The 10,373-nt window shown below is 36.5% G+C and overlaps 1 pseudogene; it reads right to left on the bottom strand.

Moving 5' to 3' along the window:
- Nucleotides 1-2,823: 2,823 nt before the first annotated feature.
- On the bottom strand, nucleotides 2,824-4,902 carry LOC149216381 (putative serine/threonine protein kinase IREH1; annotated as a pseudogene).
- Between the last annotated feature and the right edge of the window lie 5,471 nt (nucleotides 4,903-10,373).

The following is a 10,373-nucleotide window of genomic DNA, read 5'->3' as shown; positions in this document are numbered from 1 at the left end:
CGTTCAATTTCACTCTTTTGGGCATAGGGATATCTGTACGGCCTAATGTTTGGAGGAACACTTCCTGGAACCAAATGAATAGCATGATCATGATCAAAAATAGGTGGGAGGCCTTTGGGAGTCTCAAATACCTTGGAATGATTGTCCAATACTTTTTGGAGATCTAGAGAAATAAATGATTTTGATGTGGGAACCTCTAGCGAACATAATTGTGCAATTACGCCTCGTTGTTCTTTCTTTAGAAGCTTTGTCATACCGTTAGAGATGATTATCTTTCTTGGTTTCCCTGCAATACCCCTTAATTTAACTTCCTTTCCTTTCGCACAAAATTTCATGAAAAGCATTTGAAAATTAAAACCTAGTGTACCCAAGGATTGTAGCCATTGGACACCTAGTACAACATCAGCACCACCCATTAGAATGGAAAGATTTGGGCTATTCAATACATATTCTCCCATGGATAGCTTGATATTATGGCACTTTCCAGAGCAATTTATGGTTCCTCCACTTGCAACCATCACTTGACACTCTGGTGGTAGATATAGGAAGCAATTCATTTTCTTAGCTATCTTACAATGAATAAAATTATGGGTATTTCCTGAACGAATCAACACTATTACCTTTTTCTTCTTGATATGTACTTCTATCTTGATAATTTAAGGAGTGGTAATTCCAGCCAATGCATTACAAGATATGGTCGGATTCATTTCTTCTTTATCTAGGGTTTGTTACTGGAGTATATCCTCTTCTTTTGACATTTATTGTACCTTTTCTTCCTCCTCTTCACAATCTATGTAGAATAATTTCTTCTCAGCACACTTATGACCTTTAGTGTATTTGCTATCACAACTTTTACAAAGCCTTTTTTTCTCTTTTTTCTTCCAACTGTTGTGGTGTCAACCTTGTAGGTTGTGGAAGGCTAGGGGCAACAACACTTCCATATTTATAGTTGTGAGTGGTAGGCTTCCTAGTTGCCATAATTTTGCTTTCCATTTTTCTTGCTAACCTGAATGCCTTCTCTAATGAATCAAGTTCCCAAAGGCGAACCTCATGTTGGATATTATCCTTTAAAGTCCCTATAAGCACATCAATCCTATGCTCTGGAATATCTTTTACCCTTATGTTCAATTTTTGGAAGTCCTCAATGTGCTCCATTATTGAACCCTTTTGTTTGAGATTTATTAATTGGCTAAAAAAGGTGTTGCTTTTGTATCCTCATAAAGTGCTATCATTTCTTTCATAAAAATTGCCCAAGTGACAATTTGCTTACGAAAGCAAAGCCATCGATACCATACAAACTGACTTGGTTCCAAATATAAAGTTGCAATACGTACCTTTTGTGTGTTTTGCACATTATGGAGATCGAAAAGTTGCTCCATCTGTAGTATGCATGTTCCGGGATCCTTGCCATCAAGCTTCCTCATATCGATTTTTGGAACATGGTGGGCCTTTAATCCAACATTAGAGCCTATGAAATCATGATTAACATTTGTTTTGTTCTCATCACGAGTCTCCTTTACTACCATTTCACCATTAGTAACCATTTCTTGTAGCAACCTATTCAAATTTATCTTCAATTCTTCCATCTTAGCGACCATGCCATTCATCTTAGCTTCCATGCCATCCATCTTATCTTGCACAACATTCATGTTAGCTTCCATGCCATTCATATTGGCTTCATTTACCTTTTGTGAGAGTGAAATTTGTTGTACTTGGTCTTTTAATTTTGATATATCATGTTGCATTTCTTCCTCTTCTTCACGAGTCATGCTAGAGCTTTCAAGTTGCTTACTAGGTGTTTCCATTTTATTTCTTCGGGGCATCAATTAATGATAATAATTCTTCACTATTCCCTTTGAGTTCCTTCAAACTAATTTTTCAAACCAATCTTATGCAAAATTTAAAAAAAACTACACATTTTTCTTTTTTCACTTTGTAAGAACTCGATATTGAATCTATTGTATCTCTGTAACTACAGATCTTGAATATCTAAAATCGTGTCCTGTAGTAGCCCTTTGAGTCCTTTTTCTAACCCCGCAATTCTGATCAATATTGGATTCTCCAAGGAAGATTTATGCCAAATCTCCCACGGTGACCTGATTATAGACTAGTTCAGTAGAGAGAACTTGTACGAATTGCCACGTGTCAATGTTTCGACCTTAGTACCTGAAAGTGATATACAAAAAACTACAGGTTGTCCTCTTTCTAAAACTTCTTACGGAATTTAAATCTGATGCTCAGAACAAAAGTTATGACGATTATCCCCAGGTCACATGTTTGGAATGCAATTCGGGAGTCTGCAAAAACCCTAACTTCCTTAGATCATATCTTTGAAAATATAGCGGGACAAGATCTGAAATTCTAACCCGAAGTTCATAACGATTTCGACTCAAATGGGTTCTTTTTTAGCTTCTAAAATGTTGCATAATTTTTTTTATAGTGAAAATGCCATGATGACCTGTTTGGAGCAGCAAAACCCTAGAATCCAAAGCTCTGATACCAAATGTTATGAAACTAGGTCACAAAAAGATAGAAAAGATAGATGAACGCCTTAGAATTTAGCCTCTTTAAGGGGGCAACCTCCTTTGCATTATACAAATGAACAATTCTTGTATGATACAAATGACTAAACCTCCCTTCTATATATAGGAGTCTAAGGGGTCACAATATAATCAAGACGACATAACAGTAATAACATAAGGGCACAACATTAACAATAGTTGGTTTCTATGGGGCACACTAATAACAATATGGGGACAATAAGGGCACAATAATAACAATAAGAGCTACAATGACAATAATAATGGGGGAATCACTAGTATTTTAGGGACCTAACATTCTCAATAAGCCAGCAAACAAATCACCAGTCGTTCTTTTCCTTGCCAAAAATACTTTACCAAAGGCACCTCTACTAATTGGTTTGAAAATTTCAAAATCACTAATATTTGTTCTCTGTTCAGGAGCATGATGCATGGGTGTTGACATGACACTACGAGACCCATCATCTGCCAGTGACCCCTCCTCCTCCTGCACAACACTTGATTGCTCAAAGCCTTTCTGATCTAGTGCCTCACAAGCAGATATCTCTCCCTTAAAGGTTTTTCTAGCTGACGTCCAATTGTATCCGCAACTAGAGCTTTAACCTTGCAGTGTTGCAAAATATCCTGTAAATCTTGCATGCAAGCAGTCAAGTATTCCGTGGCTCCTTCTTCAATGGGATTTATATTTGTCACACAATTTGCAATATCTACAAGCTCTGTCATCTGTGATTAATCTTCAACTTCTACTAAATTATAACGTTCCAACCAGAATAAATCAATGTGATTGGTTCATGGGGTATTTATGCCCGAACGTGGAGTCATACTTCCTATTTATGATGGTGCAAAACCTAGATCATGTTTAAAAAAAAAATTACTTTTCAAATTCCATGAACTGGGGCCTTTAAACTCATCAATACTAGTTGTATCCATCTCATGAAGGTCTTCAACCATTCCTTCAACACTTTTATACTGCCAATCACTAAATAAGGGGAAAGTGACTTTCATATCCATTTGTAGTGTAAAAATTTTGCATTTTTGCAATGTCTGGACTGCTTAAAGATGTTCGAAGCTTCTTGGAGTGTACAATTCTAATATTTGTTCAAGGGTTCTGGCCATCTTTAACAACCTTTCATCCACATTTAAACTATTGCAATCACACCTGTCAACATATGCACATATGTAAGAATGGGGTTCTAAATGTGAGGTTGGTACTACCTCTTCACATATTCTACAAATTACTGATTCAAGATCTTCGACATTAGTCTCTTGATCACCAAAAGTACCCAATGTTGTCTTATAATTAATCTTGGAAGGGGAACTACTATGTGCTCAAGAGTCCTATGATCCAGCATTCTCATCCCAGTTCACAAATGAATTGTTTTTCGGACTGCTATTTTGACATAAAATTTGCTTGAATCTTCCATGAAGCTTTCCATGGATTTGCTCTAAATTTGTGATGCCAAGGATGTCATGTCTTTTGTTAAATCCACATAATCCTCTGTGAGGGGAACATTTCTTTGATCAATAGAATAAATACTTTTTGTTGTTGGACATTCAAGTCCACAAGGAGCAGATTCTTTTTGCACTGTTTGTTTATCTGAAAACATACTTGACCCATTTGTATCCCTCCTATTTATGGGAACATCTCCATGCTTTTGAAAATTCTCAGAACTAGCTACTACTTTGGTTTTCTTGCTAGCACCTTGCATCCAACTGATTTGAACAGAAGGAACTCCTTTCAAACATTGTTGAAACTTATGAATTGAGACTTCCTGGTCTGGACCACTCTCTTTTTTGAACTGTAATAACCTAGTATATTGTGTTAAAATAAAAAGCATCCTTGTGTGCAGTTGCTTCAGTAACCCCATAGGAATCTATTGCCTCTTATCAGCGAAATCTTGTACAATGCTTTCACAATGTCTTCGAAATCATTGGGGGACATCATTGCACACTCACGTGCCAGAATAAGAAGATCTTCAGTTTTCTCCCACCAATCTAGACTAAGAGAATTTTTTTTTGTCAAGAATTTCAACAACATCTCGAGCAAATACTTCAAGTTTTGAGTTCGCTTCTTCTTTAGCAGTGTTGAACCTAGGAGTTCCTTCAAATCATTGTCACTATGTGCTCGTGGGCAGACTGGACGCATGCCACCCCGGGGTCCTAATTCATGTGAGTAGCTCTTGAAACATTTAGGGAATTTTCTAATGTCTGATATTTGAACTGAAGGTTTTTTCCCCAACTTATCATTCTCATTATAAGTATTTTCATCTTCATTGGAAATCTGAGTGTCCTTTGGAAATGTATCAAAATTATGGTTCGACTCCTGACTGTACATGTCTTGCCAATAACAATAAGCATCCATTTCCTCTTTTACTAGTTGTTTCAATTGTTTTTAAAAGACCAAAAAAAAAAACAGATAATGTTTGACAGGTAGTCAATTTGTTTTTCATTTTATAGTTCTGTTGTGTATGGCCCCTGTTTCAACGTATTTTATACTAAGGGAGACTTTTAAAGTATAAATCCTTGTACCACTGTAATATTTGTGTTAATACACATGCTTCCTAAAAAGCAAACAAATAGTAAATATTTCCAAACCACTCTAAGAAGTGATTCCATTACCTTCCCAACTATCAAACAAGTAATGTAAAATTTACTCAAACAAGTAATATAAAATTTACTCAAACAAGTAATGTAAAATTTACTCAACATATTTCAGGCCACTAAAAATGTTAGGGGTTGCTGGCCTAATGTCAACACCTTTTCTGGCTCGTTCACCTTTCTCTTCATATGCTTTAGTTAGCCAGGAAACATAACGACCACTACCACCATGTGAAACAACCATTTGAATTGTATAGAAATCATGAGCTCAAAGTCTGTCAATTCTAGACAACATTTTCTAGTTGCCATTAATATTATAATATTTTTATTATTATTATTTAGAGTTGGTCCATAGTTGGTTGAATGCAAATCATGGGTAAATTCTACTTTAAAGTAGTTAGTTAAGCACTAATCCAGATGTGCCTTTTTCTATTCTTATATTAAGTACTCAAAGTAAATAGCTACCAAACATATACAATTTTTTTTTTGGTACAAGACTATTAATTAGCACAAAACATGACATAAAAAGCAACTATATCCTTTAATTCTTAGTGAAGAGGAAATTTGTCTAAAAAAAAGAAGAATCTAGAAACATGCCTTTCCCCATTACTGCCAAACTAAGAGTCCTCAACCCATCTATGAAAACAGATGGTCCTCTTATCATCGTGAATATGAGAAGCCATATCATAATCACCAAAGTTGCTCCGTGCTGTGATTCTCTGCTTCTTCTTATTCCTACGAAATAAGAAGTCTTCTATGTCTAAAACATAAGAAACCTTAGATGTATTGCATGTTATCTTATACTCCAATCCATTGACCACTGAAACACCCTTCATTGACTTGCAGGTTGATGTGTACTCATCATCACATGCATATTTGCGCTTGTTTCTTGCAAGGAAAACATTATGGATTTCCTTGGTATCAATTGGCAACTATCAATTGAGCTAGCCCCTTCAAGGATTATATATATATATATATATATATATATATATATAAAAGAAATAAAAAATATATAAAGCTTGTGAATGGCATTCATCTCCCTAGCCTTTTGGCATCATGTTATTACATTAGTTGCTTTATTAGTCTAATCCATATACTTTTTTTCACAATATTGAATAAAGAGTTATTCCTTTTTAAATCAAGGTTGAGTGCTAGATGGTGTTTGTTAACCCTAACCAAGCATGTTGCACATGGAGTATTGATTTTTTTTGCATATCTTGTTACCCAAGGCACTTATATAAGTGACTATCAATTAACATCTTCTTTATACTAAGCTTGCAATTGAAGGATTATTTGATGGAGCTTAATGCTTTTATTGATGGAAGTCATGGTTTGTGCTTACATTCTCCTTGACACTTCCCTCATGACATTGTTGATCACCTCGGGTAAGTGTTGAGGCGTCTTAAGGACAATTCTTCTTATGCGTACTTACCCAGTGTCGTTGCCCTTGAAATCACATAACCATGGGGGTTTGTTACTATGACTTATTATGGATATCCCATGTTAGATAATGCACATTATGTCCGTGGTTGGCATCATCATTTCTTGCTTGGGGACTTGCATCTAGCACATATGGTGTCTGAAATGTGATTGAGGGCCTTGCATAACATTGCTCAAACATTTGATTTACCCTTAGCACAATTATGATGAGGGATATCCATCATCTAAGAGTTTCCTTAAATATTGTTGGTTAATTATTGCTCCTTGACATAGCGAATTAGTTAATAGGCATGTTTGCATTTGTTCATAGGGTTTCACTTGGATTATTGTTTCATGATTTTTATTAGTGGACCTTGAAGTAGTACGCCCACCCTTTGTTGCATAATTGATGTCCATTTTGACTTAGATAGCTACCTATGCTAAGGGTCTATTTGTAGTTCCATGTTATATATTTATGAACACTATGTAATATTGATGCAATTAGTTGAACAAGTGAAACTACTTATATAAATCATTAGATAAATTAGGTATTGGTGATTGAAATGTTTGATGTATGACCTAATGTATGACTTACTTGGCTATGATTTAACTAGTAAATGACTTATTAGAGTTATTATTATTTCAAGAATGACTAGGTGAAATTATGATTTATCTAATGTAAGATTTATTTCCAGTATGAACTACAAAATTGACACGTGGATACTAGACTTAATAACATGATGTTTAAAATCACGTATCTATATCTATTTTGTTGTTATATATATGGATGGATGAGAACTAACCTGCATACTGGAAATAACCATATTGTTAGTGTCGGTCATTGTGCCCTCCATCAGTGATCAAAAAACTCTTTACATATGCATAAGTAGGTGTCTCATCGATGTCAGTTTTGCATTCCATTAGGCATGCCATAAAACTGATGGAGGAGCTGGTCCTTGTTCCCTTCTTGGCTTTGCTGGATCAGGTCATATCAGCTAATGAACTTGTGTCACGCTTGTTTTGTTTTGTCTTGAAGTCCAAAGTCTTAGGTCTAGGGTTTCAGTCAAATGTCATTGCAAGATCATGAGTCAGAGGTCCATGGGTCCCAGCAAGCCGGAAGGAGGTATGTAAATATGTTTCATGGATATTTTAATCAGGTACAACTCATTTATACCTTGGATTTAAAAACCATGTTTTTAAAGCCAAGGTCATGTCAATTTTGTAAAAAATAAGGAAATTTTCAAAATTCTTCAAAATGCCGGCAATAACCCTTGTCTCCTCACTAGAGTCCATCAGATGGTGAACCTGCAAAAGAACGAAGTTAAAGCACCCAAAAAGTCAAATTCAGGACAAAGCAAACTCAAAACAGTGCTAAAGAGAATGTCAAAACAAAACATTAGAAAGTGGGTTTGGTAAGTAAATTTTTTCAAATTGGGCTTATAAAGAGTCAAATTCCCTCTAAAACACCCTCATTGTGCATCTAAGAGCTTACAAAGAAGAGTGAGAGGGCGAAGAAGGCGAAAGGAGGCGAATTGCAGAGAATTTGGGTCATTTTCAGGTGCGCGACCACTCAGGAGCTGTGCGCGACCAGTTGGGCAGTGCGCGACCAGTCAGCAGCTCCTCCGCAGTGTTAATTCCTAACAGGCGCGACCAGTCAGGCTGTGCGCGACCAGTCAAAGCCCGTGCGCGACTAGTCAAACTGTCTTCCACAAAACCACTTCAAATTTGCTCAATCGCCCTCTTGCTTGCTAAATTGATCGAGGTAGGGTTTTCTAACATGCTGGATGCTTGAAATCAAGGATGTTGGGCTTGTGCTTATATATATTTGCTACCAAGAATGTAAAGAGGAATGGATTTTAGTTATTGCTTGTTCATGTAGGCATTATGCTAGGGTTGGTGTTCTTTTTCAAGGTTTTAAACTCCCATTTATTCCCTCCATTGTTTCCCATTAAATTCAAAATTGTTATGATATGTCTCTATCTTATGTCATTTGCAAAGAATGTTAAATTTCCCATCCCCAATACCTAAACCCTATCCCTCCGTCACATACATTCCCTAAACCCTAATGCCCTCCATCTAATCTACCCAAAACCCTAACGTCCTTCACACAGCAAGGATAACAAATAAACACAGCAAGAATAAAATGATGTGCAAAAAGAAAAAGGCAATATGATGGCAAAATGACAAAAACTAAAAGAAAGGCAATATGACTGTGCATAGTCATTACAAAACAGAGAACATATTTGCTGTGTATATTCAAAGCAAAAACAAAGACAATGCAGCTGTGTATATTTATCAAAAAGACATATTGCTTTGAGTATTCATTACAAAAATAATGTTGCTATGTCTCCCAAAACCAAACCCTGTTTTTCCTTTTCCCTTCTATCCCCTAATATCCTTGTTTCAATACAACTTTTTTTCCTGTTGAAGTTGTCAATGAAATCCCTTTTCCCCTTTTGACAAAAATGTAAATAAATCCCTCCTTCCCCTATGACAAATGTAAAAGAATCCCTTGTTTCCCTTAGCATCAAATGTACATGAATCCCTTGAAAAACAGAGTATGCCTTATAATGTACAGTCAAAAGACAAAATCAAAGAGCAAGTTGTTGATGCTAGTGATCTATGCTGCGCCATACCCCTGTTATACATGCTGTCCCTTACCCCCTGCTGAGCATGTATATCCTTTCTCTTGGTTATTATCATCCATGTTTCCATAATAAAAACATTTCATTGCAAATGATTTCCCGGTGATTAAGATGAGATTGTATGTTTGACAATTTGTGAATTGTCCCTTAGAAATTCCCTATTTTTATATGTTTCCCTTTCCTTATGAAAAATCCCCTCCCCTAACATTTCCTTCATCATTTTGTTCCCCTTGAAAACAGCATACAACTCAGTATTTTTGCAGGCAAGGGTAGCAGTTTACTTTATATATTTTCTCCAGTTTGCTCAAAAGCACCATGTCAACCATTGAAACCTATGAGCAAGGTGATGACCAGTCTTCTTCCACAGAGGTTGAGGTACAGTGGAGGCCTCGTAGGGGAGGCAAAGGTGGTCATCATAAAAGAGAGGAGCCCAAGAAATTTTGAGAGTTTTGAGGCATTTTTAGCATTTTTGGGAATTTTACAGGTTTTGGCCATTTGACTGGTCTCACCCCGCGCGCGACCAGTCATGGGGGCAACTCAGAACGGGGAAAAATTTGCATTTTTGGAATTTTCATGCAAAAATACACTTGCCTATGGATGGGTTTCAGATTTTATGGAGATTTGGGCTTCCAAAAGCTCAAAATACATGCAATTTTTGACTTTCTGCTCCTATTTTGAGTTGCAGAAAGCTGTCTTGGGAGAAATGACTTTTTAGGGGTCAAATCAACTCCAAATTCAAAAATTCCGGTGGGGTTGGAAAGTAGACTCACAGACCTTTCCAACGAGCTATCTTGCACCTGATTTGGACACCGGGAAGGCCCGAAAATAGAGCTGTGAATGTGCGCGACCAGTCAGGCAGTTTTTTGCCAGATTGCACTGTACAGCCCAGAAAACGCAGATTTGACTCAGTTTGACTTTTTGGGGTGGAAGATGATTATCTTTGATGTAATTATTGTAACTCTAAGACACTTTTACTCTTGTTTATCACTTCTAGAAGATTCTTTGATGTAAATGGTAAATATTTAATGCATGGATAGGTTCCCTAAGTTTTAGAGGCAAGTTGTTTTGACTGCCTATTATCTAGTGCTCAATTTAGAATTAGTTGAAACAGCTCCTAGGAAGCTGAGCTCGACCCCTAGAGGTGGGGAAAGGAGTTAGATCATCTATATTA

The sequence above is a fragment of the Pinus tabuliformis genome, chromosome 1_1 (assembly GCF_031772625.1).
Source record: "Pinus tabuliformis cultivar Carrire ecotype Pingquan chromosome 1_1, CPIR1, whole genome shotgun sequence".
NCBI classification, from domain to species: Eukaryota; Viridiplantae; Streptophyta; class Pinopsida; order Pinales; family Pinaceae; genus Pinus; species Pinus tabuliformis.
This window is presented reverse-complemented; position numbering and strand designations above follow the sequence as displayed.